Here is a 16,792-nt window from a genome sequence, read left to right as displayed (position 1 = left end):
GAGGTGGGACCTTTAGAAGACAACTAGGTTATGAGAATGAAGGCCTCACGAGTGAGGTTAGTACTCTTACAAGAGGAGACACAAGACAGCTTGCATCCTCTCTCTCTTTCTCTCCCATGTGAGGATGCAAGGATGTGTCGTCACTCAATCACGTCTGACTCTTTGTGACCCCATGGACTATAGCCTACGAGGCTCCTCCGTCCATGAGATTTTCCAAGCAAGAGTACTGGAGTGGGTTGCCATTTCCTTCTCCAGGGGATCTTCCCAACCCAGGGATTGAACCTGGGTCTCCTGCATTGCAGGCAGATGCTTTACCCTCTAAGCCACCAGGGAAGCCCCAAGGAGAAGACAGCTGTCTGCAAACTGGGAACAGTGTCTTCAGCAGACACTGGCTCTCACGGAGCTCTGACCTTGGACTTTCAAGCCTCCAGAACTGTGAGAAATAAATATTTATTATTTAAGCCACCCAGCCTGTGGTCCTTTTACTATAGAAGCCCAAGCTAAGACAATTTTTATACACGTAGCTTATTAAGACAAAAACCAAGATCAGAGTGCTATGTCTACAACCCAAGGAATGCCAAAGATTGCCAGCAAACCACCAGAAGACAGATAAGAGGCATGGAACAAATTCTTTCTGACAGATCTCAGAAGGAGCCAACGCTGCTGACACTTCATCTCTTACTTCTGGCCCCCCACGACTGTAAGACAATGCATCTCTGTAATTTAAGGCCTACCAATTTGTAATACTTTCTTACAGCAGTCCTACAAAAGGAATGCAAGTCTCCAACTTGCCAAGTTGTTGGTAGATTCAATCACAACCTACCCTCTATGTCATTCTCTAGATGTCTTTCCAGGTTCCAATGTGATAACTGGGTCAAGCCAAGGAGGTAATATGGGGGAAGTGATTCTAGGAAAAAATAATCACCATTGACCAGCTTACATATATATTCTACAGTCTGGACACAGCACCATTACCTTCTGAGACCCAACCAACTGGCTTGCTACTAAACTTCAGGGTACTGGTCTCTGATATACTTGGACCCACCATCCTCTGCCTCATTCCCATTCCAGGGAAGTTCTCATCTCTCTTTTTGTTCTGCCCCTTCTCAATGAGAATCATAAAAACCAAGTAGAAAAATTGACTTCAAGCAACCTCTGTGCCAGGTCTAATAAATGTCCCTGAGAAGAACAAAAACGACTTGGGCACCTTATGCAAGGGGCTTCTCAGGTGGCACAGTACTATAGAATCTGTCTGCCAGTGTGGGAGATGTGAGTTCAATCCCTGGGTTGGTAAGATTCCCTGGAGTAGGAAATGGCAACCTATCCAGTACTTCTGCCTGGAAAATTCCATAGATAGAGGAGCCTGGTGGGTTAGCATCCATTAGATGGACACGACTGAACATGCACGCATGCACACATGCACGCATACACCTTCTGAAAAGAGAGACCTAAATTTTGTAAATATCACACATACAGCTCCAAATCATCCTGATTGTTTCATATCAGCCAAAACAAAAGGAAATTATAAGCAAGGTGAAAAGACAGCCCTCAGATTGGGAGAAAATAATAGCAAATGAAGAAACAGACAAAGGATTAATCTCAAAAATATACAAGCAACTCCTGAAGCTCAATTCCAGAAAAATAAATGACCCAAGCAAAAAATGGGCCAAAGAACTGGGCAGACATTTCTCCAAAGAAGACATACAGATGGCTAACAAACACATGAAAAGATGCTCAACATCACTCATTATTAGAGAAATGCAAACGAAAACCACAATGAGGTACCATTACACGCCAGTCAGGATGGCTGCTATCCAAAATTCTATAAGCAATAAATGCTGGAGAGGATGTGGAGAAAAGGGAACCCTCTTACACTGTTGGTGGGAATGCAAACTAGTACAGCCACTATGGAAAACAGTGTGGAGATTTCTTAAAAAACTGGAAATAGAACTGCCATATGACCCAGCAATCCCACTCCTGGGCATACACACTGAGGAAACCAGATCTGAAAGAGACACGTGCACCCCAATGTTCATCGCAACACTGTTTATAATAGCCAGGACATGGAAGCAACCTAGATGCCCATCAGCAGATGAATGGATAAGGAAGCTGTGGTACATATACACCATGGAATATTATTCAGCCGTTAAAAAGAATTCATTTGAATCAGTTCTAATGAGATGGACGAAACTGGAGCCCATAATACAGAGTGAAGTAAGCCAGAAAGATAAAGAACATTACAGCATACTAACACATATATATGGAATTTAGAAAGATGGTAATGATAACCCTATATGCAAAACAGAAAAAGAGACACAGAAGTACAGAACAGACTTTTGAACTCTGTGGGAGAAGGTGAGGGTGGGATGTTTCAAAAGAACAGCATGTATATTATCTATGGTGAAACAGATCACTAGCCCAGGTGAGATACATGAGACGAGTGCTCGGGCCTGGTGCACTGGGAGGACCCAGAGGAGTCGGATAGAGATGGAGGTGGGAGAGGGGATCGGGATGGGGAATACATGTGACTCTATGGCTGATTCATGTCAATGTATGACAAAACCCACTGAAATGTTGTGAAGTAATTGGCCTCCAACTAATAAAATGAAATTTTAAAAAAAATAATAAATAAAATAAAATAAATTAAAAAAACAAAAAACAAACAAAAAATATATATATACTAATATCTCAATAATTTATTCTGCCAAAGCAGAGATGTTAGGCAAGACTTATTTAACCAGGTAATAGCTTCACAACGATAGTATCATACCAAGATGATCACCCTGTAATGAGCTCACAACTAGAATGCAATTGTCCCATAATCTGAATACCAACTGAGCCATAATGTTGTATATCATTCAAAGCAATAAACTGCAGAACAGAAATAACTCAAGTTGTTTCTAGAAACCCAGGCATTTCATCTGTCTCCTCCCATGCTGTTTCCTCTTCTCTTACCATCTCATTTTTGAATTTTTAGCAAGTAGTATACAATTATAAGAGATCAAATGGCATGCTCTACATTAGTAAGTTCTCTCAGCCATTTTTGTTCTTTGCTTACAGAAACTTCCTACTTACTGTAGATGTCAAACCTCTCTGTTTCAGGAAATAAATCTGATTGCTGCCTAATGGCACATTCATTATAATGCTGTTGTTCCTGAGAAAAAAAGTTGTCTAAGGTAATTAAATAAGAGCTGAGTAGGTTTCTATTGAAGCAGTAATGCATAGCCCACTGCTTTTCCTATTGATAAAAGAAATTCTTCTCAATAAATAATTTGGTATGGATAATGTAAACTGGACTTTTGTCATGTTCATTAGTTATCTTCTGCATGACTACACTATTATTTCCCATTTTCTTGTTGGAATTTGGCATTCAGTGTTACAAAAGAAGTAAAGATGTATGTATTGTTCTCATACAAAGAAAACATCTTTTGGATAGGAACCTAATGTATGTTTGTTAGTAGTGTTACCAGCAGATGTACTTTAACTACCAAGAAGAGTGTGGTCTGTTGTATTTTATGGCTCTTCTTATTGTTCTATTAAATACCTGCAAAGTATCTGTTACTTCATTTCATTTAAAATGGACATAAGAAAAAGGAAAAATTACTGGAAACTTGAATGCTTTCCCACAGTAACTTTTCACAGTAGGTTTAAGTAAACTGCATCTCAATCCCCTATTCTACAAGAATAAACTGCAGGAAATTTGAATATTACTCCTACTGTGTAGAATTACAAGGAGGAATAAATGTTATTGATTCTATAACTATAGCTGAAAAGTTGCAGCATTTAAATGTAAGTGGTCTACACATTAGGTCCAAATTGCTCTAAATCTGTTGTCCTCAGAGTTGAGATGAATTTCCAACTGCTCTTGATTTGAGGGTGATCACATATCACCAGAAAGATTGGGAGTCATGCGTCTAAAGAAGAATTAAAGAAACTTTTAATAAAACGTCAGGGATTATAAAAGTTTTTTTTAATCATCAAATCTTCTCCATGGTACAAAGAGCATGGTGTAGAATGATGAATTTCCAGAATCAACTAAAGATAAGTTCTGATACGAGTCCATATTCAAAGTGATACTGATGAGATCTATGACACATTGTCACTTTTGGAAAATGTTGCAAGCTCTGAAGATAACAGCATTGGATGCCCTCCTGGCAATGACACAGCATCGAGCAGTGATAATGTAACTTAACTGTTGGTGTAATTAACAAAGCATTAGCATGCCTGATGACTTCCTCCATCTTTCACGTTAATACCTTGCAAACAGCAGAGCTCTATGACCTTCTTCTGTACCAGTACACAATAATCCAGACTTTGGAGTTGCAAAGGATGACAGAGATCATCTGTTCTGAACACACTCATTTTAGAGGTGTGAAGACAAAGTCACCCAAAGGTTAAGTGACCTACTCGAGCTCATAGAGCCAACTGTCTACAGAGCAGAGGCAAAGGTTCTGTCTCCTGACTCCCAACTCTATCCACTACCTCTTCAAAGATCTTCTATGACCCACCTCCCAGAATATTGGAAATAAAAGCAAAAATAAACAAATGGGACCTAATGAAAATTAAAAGCTTTTGCACAACAAAGGAAACTATAAATAAGGTGAAAAGACAGCCCTCAGATTGGGAGAAAATAATAACAAATGAGGAAACAGACAAAGGATTAATCTCAAAAATATACAAGCAACTCCTGAAGCTCAATTCCAGAAAAATGAATGACCCAATCAAAAAATGGGCCAAAGAACTGGGCAGACATTTCTCCAAAGAAGACATACAGATGGCTAACAAACACATGAAAAGATGCTCAACATCACTCATCATCAGAGAAATGCAAATCAAAACCACAATGAGGTACCATTACACGCCAGTCAGGATGGCTGCTATCCAAAAGTCTACAAGCAATAAATGCTGGAGAGGGTGTGGAGAAAAGGGAACCCTCTTATACTGTTGGTGGGAATGCAAACTAGTACAGCCACTATGGAAAACAGTGTGGAGTTTTCTTAAAAAACTGGAAATAGAACTGCCATATGACCCAGCAATACCACTTCTAGGCATACACACTGAGGAATCCAGATCTGAAAGAGACACGTGCACCCCAATGTTCATCGCAGCACTGTTTATAATAGCCAGGACATGGAAGCAACCCAGATGCCCATCAGCAGATGAATGGATAAGGAAGCTGTGGTACATATACACCATGGAATATTACTCAGCCATTAAAAAGAATTCATTTGAATCAGTTCTAATGAGATGGATGAAACTGGAGCCCATTATACAGAGTGAAGTAAGCCAGAAAGATAAAGAACATTACAGTATACTAACACATATATACGGAATTTAGATAGATGGTGGCGATAACCCTATATGCAAAACAGAAAAAGAGACACAGAAGTACAGAACAGACTTTTGAACTCTGGGGGAGAACGTGAGGGTGGGATGTTTTGAAAGAACAGCATGTATACTATCTATGGTGAAACGGACCACCAGCCCAGGTGGGATGCATGAGTCAGGTGCTCTTGCCTGGTGCACTGGGAGGACCCTGAGGAGTCGGGTGGGGAGGGAGGTGGGAGGGGGGATCGGGATGGGGAATACGTGTAACTATATGGCTGACTCATGTCAATGTATGACAAAACCCACTGAAATGTTGTGAAGTGATTGGCCTCCAACTAATAAGGTGATATTTGAAAAAAAAAAAAAAAAGGTGTTTTCCACTAAAATATTTCTTTACTTGGCAAAGGGAGGGCTTTGGCTTGAAAGAAATTTCACACACCAAGGACCAATTGGAGAAAGCATGCTGAAAGACAGGAGCTCTTCATGAACCCCTTAAACAATATCTGTAGGGAGCTGCTTTCCCTCGTCTTGGATAAGACCAGTTGTGCTGAGGGAAGTCATTGATGTGCATGAGAAAACCTCTCACCTGACAATAGTCTGCAGGAATCTCCTCTGTGCCGTATCCTCCACACTCTTCCTGCTTCCTTTTAAAACACCAAGTGTTTTTTCATTTCCTTTTTTTCCTCAAGGGGAATCAACACAATCATTATATTAAGGCCCCACTGGAAGCCACCACTGTGTAAAAACAACAACAATAAAGTTTCAAATTGATCATTTCTAGTTGCTGAAAGAAGAAAAGAATAGGTTTTTCCCTTCTTGATTATATTCATTATCATAGACTTCAATTTGTCTCAAATTACAAGGAAAAGTAGATTGAAATCCACAGCTGGATCCCCAGGTGTAACATTTCATTTTTTTAAATCAATATGAAATTGAAGCCATTTTTTGTTAAGTATTTTTGGCTCCAGCCCTAAAGTACTTAGGCTATTATGCTGCATTTAGCCATCAAGATAGTTGATCATTTTCAGCTTATACTTGCTTTTATGCTCAGTCTTTATTTCCTATATAACCATAACGCTCTGAATGTCAGTAGTTTTGAGAGCTTCTGGGCTGTCAAAAACCTATATATAGTTTCCTCGGGTCTGAGTATTTATGATTGTTTTTCTGGGTCTATATCTACAAAGACCAATCAAGGGTGAATCAGATCATCGAGATACTTCTGGGAGGGGAAATGGAAAAAAATAGATATAGTGTTTAGAAAAGAGGTAAAAACCACAAAGACCTGTCTATTCAGATTGACCATCTTCATGATTCTAGTTTCAGGTGAAAGTCAGAGCCATAAAGAACCTAAAAAGTCAGAGCTAGAGGAAAGTAAGTAAGCAGCTAATTCACCTTCATTATTTTACAAATGACACAACTAAGGCCTAGAGAAAAGAAATGATTAGACCTGTATCACAACCTAACTCACAGAGCTGGAATTCAAAACCATATGTCCGAATTTGGTTTCTATTCTTTATAACACTGAAATCTTACTTAAGGTTTTCCCCAAAGACTAGCATGAGAAAAGGACTGAACATAGGTGGTGTATTTTGGAAGTAAACACAAATATTAGGAGCAAAGAAACAGGAAGAGGAGGCAGGGAAGGAGGAAAAAAATGCAGTGCTGGTTTTGATACTACTGTGGACTCCTAGGGTCCATTTCCATGGGAGGCTCTCTAGAATTAGAGAATGTGCCACAGAAATGTGACTGCACATGATGGAAAGCTAGGGAACTTAAGTATCATCTCTGGTTTGCATAAGTTTGCCTAAATTCTCAGGCTGCCTATATGTATGCTAAGCAAACCAAGTGACTTGACAGAATCCCTGGCACAGAAAGGCAGGCAGACAAAGCAGGATGCTTGATTTTGGCCACATAAAGCAAATTTGCCATTACAGCTTTAGTTGAAATCAAGTTGAACTAGGGGTTGTGTCACAGGCCATGAAAAGGCCTACTAAAGTGGGTTTTAATCTATGTTGCCTTAGGGTTGTTCTCCTTAGAGTTTCCAGGAGTTGCTGAGGGAGGCCTGGGAAAAGCCATATGGTAAGATTTGAGGGATTATGTTTCCATTCAAAGCAGACCTCTAATTATCTATTTTATACTTTAGGGGCTTTAGATGGGATATCATTTGAAAGAGGAAGTGGGGGTTTACTTGTGTATTAGCCACAATTCTTCAGTTGTAATACACAAACCAAATCAATTTAGCTTGAGAAAAAGAAAAAGTTCACATAATTAAGTCAAGGGTTGGTCTGGAGCTTCAGGCACAGTTGGAGTCAGGGTTCTGACAAAGTCGTCTTGACATTATTTTACGTGTGTGTCAGTCTCACGCCGTCCTACACACAGGGACTTCCACCACAAAGGGAAAGACAGTGGCTGTCAACAGCTCCAGGCTTACACCATACCACCTGAGCAATGCCATTAGGAAAAGAAAGCTTCTTCCTTCTAGAGTTCACACAGTCACAGGAAAGGACTCAAACATCCTTCATTCATCTCACACCTCTTGGACCAATCGCTACTGCCTAGGACAGTAGTGATTAGCATGCATCAAAGTCACCTTGTGGATTTGTCAAAGATACTCACTGTGCCCTCTCTCCAGAATTTCTAACTTATTAAGTCTGAGATAAGAAAAAAAAATAAACATTTTACACAAGGTCTATGTAATGCTGATAATGCTTATTCAGATCTTGTACTTTGAGTACCACTAGCTACCAGGATAAGGTGTTGTTGTTGAGACACTAAGTCATATCTGAATCTGTTGTGACCCCATGGACTATAGCCCACCAGGCTCTTCTGCCCATGGGATTTCCCAGGCAAGAATACTGGAGTGGGTTGCCATTTCCTTCTCCAGGGGATCTTCCTGACCCAGGGATCGAACCTGCATCTGCTGAATTATCAGGTGGATTATTTACCACTGAGTCACCAGGGAAGCTGCAAGGATAAAGTACTCTTAGTCAAATCAAATCACAAAGCAAGTACAGATTTCAAGTGGGTAGGGTTAGAAGAGAAAGATTCCATCCCTTTCTGGGAAGAAGAGCAAAGAATCTGGCCACCTTCAATACACGACAGAAGACACGGTGAAGAGGTCTAACGTAAGTGGAGTAGCACCTTAGAAAGGAATAGAAAAGAATAAAATAGGACATCAATATGTCAGGAAATGATGGCTGAGTTTTCTAAAACTAATGGAAGACATCATACCAATAGATTCAAGAAGTCCTACAAACTTGCAGAAAGAAAAATACAAAGAAAATATTATCTAGACACATCATGGTAAAACTGCTAATAAAAGTAAAAAAGGAAAGGGAATATTTTAGAACTGCTAGAAAAAAATGACATATTACCCTCAGTGAAACAACGATAATGGTGAAAGGTGACTTCTCAAAATAAGTGATAAAATCCAAGGAAAAAATGGAATGACATATTTGCTAAAATATGGGAAAGAAAGAGTAAAAAAGAAATGCTAGTGATGAAAACACTGTAAGAGAAATGAAAGATGCTTTGATGGTTTCATGAGTAGACTGAAATCAACAGAAAAAGTAATAGAACTAAAAAGTTATAACAAGGTAGCAAGATACAACATCAGCATACAAAAGGAAATTAATTTCCTATATACTAGCAATGAACAAGTAGAATTTGAAATGAAAAACAACACATTTATACTAACACCACAAAGAATTAAACATTTAGGTATAAATCTAACAAAATATATACCAGATCAATATGAGGAAGATTACAAAACAATGACAAAAGAAATCAAAGAAGCAAATATAAACAGTCAGAAATTTCATGTTTATGGATAAGAAGATTTGATATTGTTAAGATACTGCTGCTGCTGCTAAGTTGCTTCAGTCGTGTCCGACTCTGTGCGACCCCATAGACGGCAGCCCACCAGGCTCCCCTGACCCTGGGATTCTTTAGGCAAGAACACTGGAGTGGGTTGCCATTTCCTTCTCCAATGCATTCTCCTCTAATTGATCTACAGATTCACTGCAATCTTAACCAAAATCTCAGAAAGGTATTTTGTAGATATTGATAAGCTGATTCTAAAGGTTATATGGGGAGGCAGAAGATTCAGAAGAGGCAACTTAATATTAAAAAGAAATAATAAAGTCAGAGTAATAAAACTATTCAACTTCCTTATTTTCTATAAATTTACAGTAATCAAGACAGTGTGCTATTAATAAAAGAATAGAAAAATACATTATTGGAATAGAACAAAGAGCTCAGAAACAGCCACATTAATATAGGCAACTGATCTTTGACACAGGAGCAAAAGCAATACAATGGAGAAAAGACAGTTATTTGGACAAACAGTGGTGGAACAACTGCACATAACATGCAAAAAAAAAAATCTAGACACATACTTTTCACAAAATTAATGCAAAGTAGATTGTAGACACAAATGTAAATTGCAAAATTAGGAGAAAATCTAGATGACTTTCAGAATGATGATTACTTTTTACATATAATACCAAAGGCTTGATCCATGAAAGGAATAGTTGGTAACTTTAATTAAAATTAAAAACTCCTGCTCTGTGAAAGATACTGTCAAAGCCTTCAGAATGGGAAAAATAATAGCAAATGAAGAAACAGACAAAGGATTAATCTCAAAATATACAAGCAACTCCTGCAGCTCAATTCCAGAAAAATAAACAGCTCAGTCAAAAAATGGGCCAAAGATCTAAACAGACATTTCTCCAAAGAAGACATACAGATGGCTAACAAATACACGAAAAGATGCTCAACATCACTCATTATCAGAGAAATGCAAATCAAAACCACAATGAGGTACCATTACACACCAGTCAGAATGGCTGCTATCCAAAAGTCTACAAGCAATAAATGCTGGAGAGGGTGTGGAGAAAAGGGAACCCTCTTACTTACACTGTTGGTGGAAATGCAAACTAGTACAGCCACTGTTGAGAACAGTGTGGAGATTCCTTAAGAAACTGGAAATACAACTGCCATATGACCCAGCAATCCCACTTCTGGGCATACACACCGAGGAATCCAGATCTGAAAGAGACACGTGCACCCCAATGTTCATCGCAGCACTGTTTATAATTGCCAGGACATGGAAGCAACCTAGATGCCCATCAACAAATGAATGGATAAGAAAGCTATGGTACATATACACAATGGACTATTACTCAGCCATCAAAAAGAATACATTTGAATCAGTTCTAATGAGATGGATGAAGCTGGAGCCCATTATACAGAGTGAAGTAAGCCAGAAAGATAAACACCAATACAGTATACTAACGCATATATATGGAATTTAGAAAGATGGTAATGATAACCCTATATGCAAGACTTTTGGACTCTAAGGGAAAAGACGAGGGTGGGATGTTTCAAGAGAACAGCATCGAAACATGTATATTATCAAGTGTGAAACATATCAACAGTCCAGGATAGATGCATGAGACAAGTGCTCGGGGCTGGTGCACTGGGAAGACCCAGAGGGATGGGATGGGGAGGGAGGTGGGAGGGGGGTTCAGGATGGGGAACACATGTAAATCCATGGCTGATTCATGTCAATGTATGGCAAAAACCAATACAATATTTTAAAGTAATTAGCCTCCAACTAATAAAAAATTAATAAATAATAAAAAAAAGAAAGATACTGTCAAGAGAATGAAAAGACAAGCCACAAATTATGAGAAAATATTTACAAAAGACACATCTGATAAAGGAAAGTTATCCAAAATACACAAAGAATTCTTAAATTCAACAATAAGAAAACAAACAAGTTACTTAAAATATAGGACAAAAGACCTTCATAGACACCTCAGCAAAGAAGGTATACAGGAGGCAAATATGCATATGAAAAGATGTTCAATATCATATGTCACTGGGGAATTGCAAATTAAAACAATACTACTACATATTTATTTTTGTTGTTTAGTCGCTCAGTCAAGTCCAGCTCTTTTATGACCCCATGAACTGTAGCCCACCAGGCTCCTCTGTCCATGGGGTTTCCCAGGAAAGAATACTGGAGCGGTCTCCATATGCTTTTTCAGGGTATCTTTCCTACCCAGGGATTGAACCCATGTCACCTGCATCGCAGGTGGATTCTTTACAACTGATACACCTGGGAAGCCCACAAACATCTATTAGAATGGCCCAAATCCAAAACACTGACAAACAGCAAATGTTGATGACAGTGTGGAACAGCAGAAACTCTCATTATTTCCTAGTGGAATGAAAAATGGTATAGACACTTCAGGAGACAGTTTGAAAGATTTTTTTTTTTTAAACAAAACTAAATATATTCTTTTTTTTTTTTTTTTTTTTTTTTTTAGTTGGAGGCTAAATACTTCACAACATTTCAGTGGGTTTTGTCATACATTGATATGAATCAGCCATAGAGTTACATGTATTCCCCATCCCTATCCCTCCTCCCACCTCCCTCTCCACCCGATTCCTTTGGGTCTTCCCAGTGCACCAGGCCCGAGCACTTGTCTCATGCATCCCACCTGGGCTGGTGGTCTGTTTCACTGTAGATAATATATATGATGTTCTTTCAAAACATCCCACCCTCACTTTCTCCCACAGAGTTCAAAAGTCTGTTCTGTACTTCTGTGTCTCTTTTTCTGTTTTGCATATAGGGTTATCGTTACCATCTTTCTAAATTCCATATATATGTGTTAGTATGCTGTAATGTTCTTTATCTTTCTGGCTTACTTCACTCTGTATAATGGGCTCCAGTTTCATCCATCTCATTAGAACTGATTCAAATGAATTCTTAACGGCTGAGTAATATTCCATGGTGTATATGTACCACAGTTTCCTTATCCATTCATCTGCTGATGGGCATCTAGGTTGCTTCCATGCCCTCGCTATTATAAACAGTGCTGCAATGAACATTGGGTGCACGTGTCTCTTTCAGATCTGGTTTCCTCAGTGTGTATGCCCAGGAGTGGGATTGCTGGGACATATGGCAGTTCTATTTCCAGTTTTTTAAGAAATCTCCACACTGTTTTCCATAGTGGCTGTACTAGTTTGCATTCCCACCAACAGTGTAAGAGGGTTCCCTTTTCTCCATACCCTCTCCAGCATTTATTGCTTGTAGACTTTTGGATAGCAGCCATCCTGACTGGCGTGTAATGGTACCTCATTGTGATTTTGATTTCTCTAATAATGAGTGATGTTGAGCATCTTTTCATGTGTTTGTTAGCCATCTGTATGTGTTCTTTGGAGAAATGTTTGTTTAGTTCTTTGGCCCATTTTTTGATTGGGTCATTTATTTTTCTGGAATTGAGCTTCAGGAGTTGCTTGTATATTTTTGAGATTAATTCTTTGTCTGTTTCTTCATTTGCTATTATTTTCTCCCAATCTGAGGGCTGTCTTTTCACCTTACTTATAGTTTCCTTTGTAGTGCAGAAGCTTTTAAGTTTCATTAGGTCCCATTTGTTTAGTTTTGCTTTTATTTCCAATATTCTGGGAGGTGGGTCATAGAGGATCTTGCTGTGATTTATGTCGGAGAGTGTTTTGCCTATGTTCTCCTCTAGGAGTTTTATAGTTTCTGGTCTTACATTTAGATCTTTAATACATTTTGAGTTTATTTTTGTGTATGGTGTTAGAAAGTGTTCTAGTTTCATTCTTTTACAAGTGGTGGACCAGTTTTCCCAGCACCACTTGTTAAAGAGGTTGTCTTTTTTCCATTGTATATCCTTGCCTCCTTTGTCAAAGATAAGGTGTCCATAGGTTCGTGGATTTATCTCTGGGCTTTCTATTCTGTTCCGTTGATCTATATTTCTGTCTTTGTGCCAGTACCATACTATCTTGATGACTGTGGCTTTGTAGTAGAGTCTGAAGTCAGGCAGGTTGTTTCCTCCAGTTCCATTCTTCTTTCTCAAGATTACTTTGGCTATTCGAGGTTTTTTGTATTTCCATACAAATTGTGAAATTATTCGTTCTAGTTCTGTGAAAAATATCGTTGGTAGCTTGATAGGGATTGCATTGAATCTATAGATTGTTTTGGGTAGAATAGCCATTTTGACAATATTGATTCTTCCAATCCATGAACATGGTATGTTTCTCCATCTGTTTGTGTCCTCTTTGATTTCTTTCATCAATGTTTTATAGTTTTCTATGCATAGGTCTTTTGTTTCTTTAGGTAGATGTACTCCTAAGTATTTTATTCTTTTTGTTGCAATGGTGAATGGTATTGTTACCTTAATTTCTCTTTCTATTTTTTCATTGTTAGTATATAAGAATGCAAGGGATTTCTGTGTGTTAAAATATATTCTTAAGAGGTGGCAAGAATACACAGAAGAACTGTACAAAAAAGATCTTCATGAGCCAAACAATCATGATAGTGATCACTCACCTAGAGTCAGATATCCTGGAATGTGAAGTCAAGTGAGTCTTAGGAAGCATCACTATGAACAAAGCTAGTGGAGGTGATGGAATTCCAGTTGAGCTATATCAAATTCTAAAAGGTGATGCTGTTAAGGTGCTGCACTCAATATGCCAGCAAATTTGGAAAACTCAGCAGTGGCCACAGGACTGGAAAGGTCAGTTTTCATTCCAATCCCGAAGAAAGGCAATGCCAAAGAATGCTCAAACTGCCGCACAGTTACACTCATCTCACACGCTAGTAAAGTAATACTCAAAATTCTCCAAGCCAGGCTTCAACAATCATGAACCATGAAATTCCAAATGTTCAAGCTGGTTTTAGAAAAGGCAGAGGAATCAGAGATCACATTGCCAACATCTGCTGGATCATCAAAAAAGCAAGAGAGTTCCAGAAAAACATCTACTTCTGCTTTATTGAGTATGCCAAAGCCTTTGACTGTGTGGATCACAGCAAACTGTGGAAAATTCTGAAAGAGTTGGGAATACCAGATCACCTGACCTGCCTCTTGAGAAACGTGTATGCAAGTCAGAAAGCAACAGTTAGAACTGGACATGAGACAACAGACTGGTACCAAATAGGAAAAGAAGTATGTCAAGGCTATATATTGTTACCTTAATTATTTAACTTATTTGCAGAGTACATCATGAGAAATGCTGGGCTGGATGAAGCACAAGCTGTAATCAAGATTGCTGGGAGAAATAGCAATAACCACAGATCTGCAGATGACACCACCCTTATGGCAGAAAGTGAAGAAGAACTAAAGAGCCTTTTGGTGGAAGTGAAAGAGTAGAGTAAAAATTTGACTTAAAGCTCAACATTCAGAAAACTAAGATCATGGCATCCAATCCCATCACTTCATGGCAAAAGATGGAGAAACAGTGGAAACAGTGGCTGACTTTCTTTTGGGGGGCTCCAAAAACACCACAGATGGTGACTGCAGCCATGAAATTAAAAGACACTTACTCCTTGGAAGGAAAGTTATGACCAACCTAAACAACATATTAAAAAGCAGAGACATTACTTTGCCAATGAAGGTCCATCTAGTCAAGGCTATGGTTTTTCCAGTAGTCATGCATGGATGTGAGAGTTGGACTGTGAGGAAAGCTGAGAGCCGAAGAATTGGTGCTTTTGAACTGTGGTGTTGGAGAAGACTCTTGAGAGTCTTCTCTGCAAGGAGATCCAACCAGTCTATCCTATAGGATATCAGTCCTAAGTGTTCATTGGAAGGACTGATGTTGAAGCTGAAACTCCAATATTTTGGCCACCTGATGTGAAGAACTGTCTCATTGGAAAAGACCCTGATGCTGGGAAAGATTGAAGGCAGGAGGGGACGTAGACAACAGAGGATGAGATGGTCGGATGGTATCACCAACTCAATGGACATGAGTTTGGCTAAACTCCAGGAGCTGGTGATGGACAGGGAGACCTGGCATGCTGCAGTCCATGGTGTTCCAAAGAGTTGGATATGACTGAGTGACTGAACTGAACTGAAATATATTCTTATGATATAATCTAGCAATCATGATCTTTAGTATTTACTCAAATGAGTTGAGAATTTATGTCCAAACAAATCCTACATGTGTACATTCATAGCAGCTTTATTCATAACTGCCAAAATTTGGAAGCAACCAAGATGCCCTTCAGTAGGTGAATGGATAAATTAACTATAGTATGTCCAAAAATGGATTGATATTCAGCACTAAAATGAACTGAGCTATCAAGCTGTGAAAAGATATGGAGGAAAAGTAAATGTATATTACCAAGTAATAGAACCCAATCTGAAAAGATTACTTTCTCTAAGATTCTAACTATATGATATTCTAGAAAAGGCAAAACTAGGGAGACAGTAAGATCGGTGGTTGTCAAAGGCTGAAAGGGAGGTTGGAATGAAGAGGCAGAACACAGAGGAGTTTTAGGACTGTGAAACTTTTCTGCATGATAAGCATGGATACATTATCATGTGTCCATGATAATGGATACACATGTATTGTACATGTGTAAATAAGAACAGAATGTAAAAGACCAAGAGTGAACCCTGCTATCAACTACAGACTTTGGGTATCAATGTAGTTTGATCAGTATAAAAAATGTACTACTCTGGTTAGAGATGATGATAGTGGGGAATGTTTTTTGAGTGTATGGGTACAGAGAATATATGAGAACTCTGTACTTTCTATTCAATTTTGCTATTAATCTAAAAGAGCTCTAAAAATAAATCCTATTAAAAAGTATTGGCGGGCTTTCCTGGTGGTCCACTGGTTAAGAATCTGCCTGCCAATGCAGACGACATGAGTTCTACCCCTGATCCAGGAAGATCCCACATGCCATGGGGCCAAACTAAACCTGTGCACCACAACTACTGAACCTGCATTCTAGAGCCAGTGTCCCACAACAAGGGAAGGCAGCACGATGAGAAGCATGCACTGCAACTAGAGAGTAGTCCCTGCTCACTGCAATTAGAGAAAACCCGAGAAACAATGAAAACCCAGCCCAGCCACAAAAAAAGAAACAAATAAAAAAGAGTGTTAAGTTCATAAAATCTAATTAAATGGAAAACTATACAATGTTCATAGACTAACGCCTTAATGTTACAAAAAATATTTTCTATAAATCAGTCTATAGATTCAAAGCAATCACAATCAAAATCTCAGCAAGCATTTTGAAAGCAACAACTGATAAGCTGTTTGTAAATTTTATATAGAAATTCAAAAGGTCAAGTATATCCAGGAATATCTTTTTAAAATTTGATTTAATTATTTTAATTGGAGGCTAATTACTTTACAATACTGTAGTAGTTTTCGCTATACATTGACATGAATCAGCTATGGGCATACATGTGACCCCCATCCTGAACCCCCCTCCCACCTCTCTCCCCATCGCATCCCTCAGGGCTGTCCTACTGAACTGGCTTTGAGTGCCCTGTTTCATGCATTGAACTTGGACTTGTCATCTATTTCACATATGGTAACATACATGTTTCAATGCTATTCTCTCAAATCATCCCACCCTTGCTTTCTCCCTCAGAGTCCAAAAATCTGTTCTTTATATCTGCGTCTCTTTTGCTGTCTC

General features: G+C 38.8%; 1 non-coding gene across 1 annotated transcript; it reads right to left on the bottom strand.

Annotated features, from left to right (window-relative positions):
- Positions 1-261: 261 nt before the first annotated feature.
- Positions 262-333, bottom strand: TRNAC-GCA (transfer RNA cysteine (anticodon GCA)). Its single transcript has one exon. It is a non-coding gene; the product is annotated as a tRNA-Cys (tRNA).
- Between the last annotated feature and the right edge of the window lie 16,459 nt (positions 334-16,792).

The sequence above is a fragment of the Muntiacus reevesi genome, chromosome 4 (assembly GCF_963930625.1).
Source record: "Muntiacus reevesi chromosome 4, mMunRee1.1, whole genome shotgun sequence".
Taxonomy (NCBI): Eukaryota; Metazoa; Chordata; class Mammalia; order Artiodactyla; family Cervidae; genus Muntiacus; species Muntiacus reevesi.
This window is presented reverse-complemented; position numbering and strand designations above follow the sequence as displayed.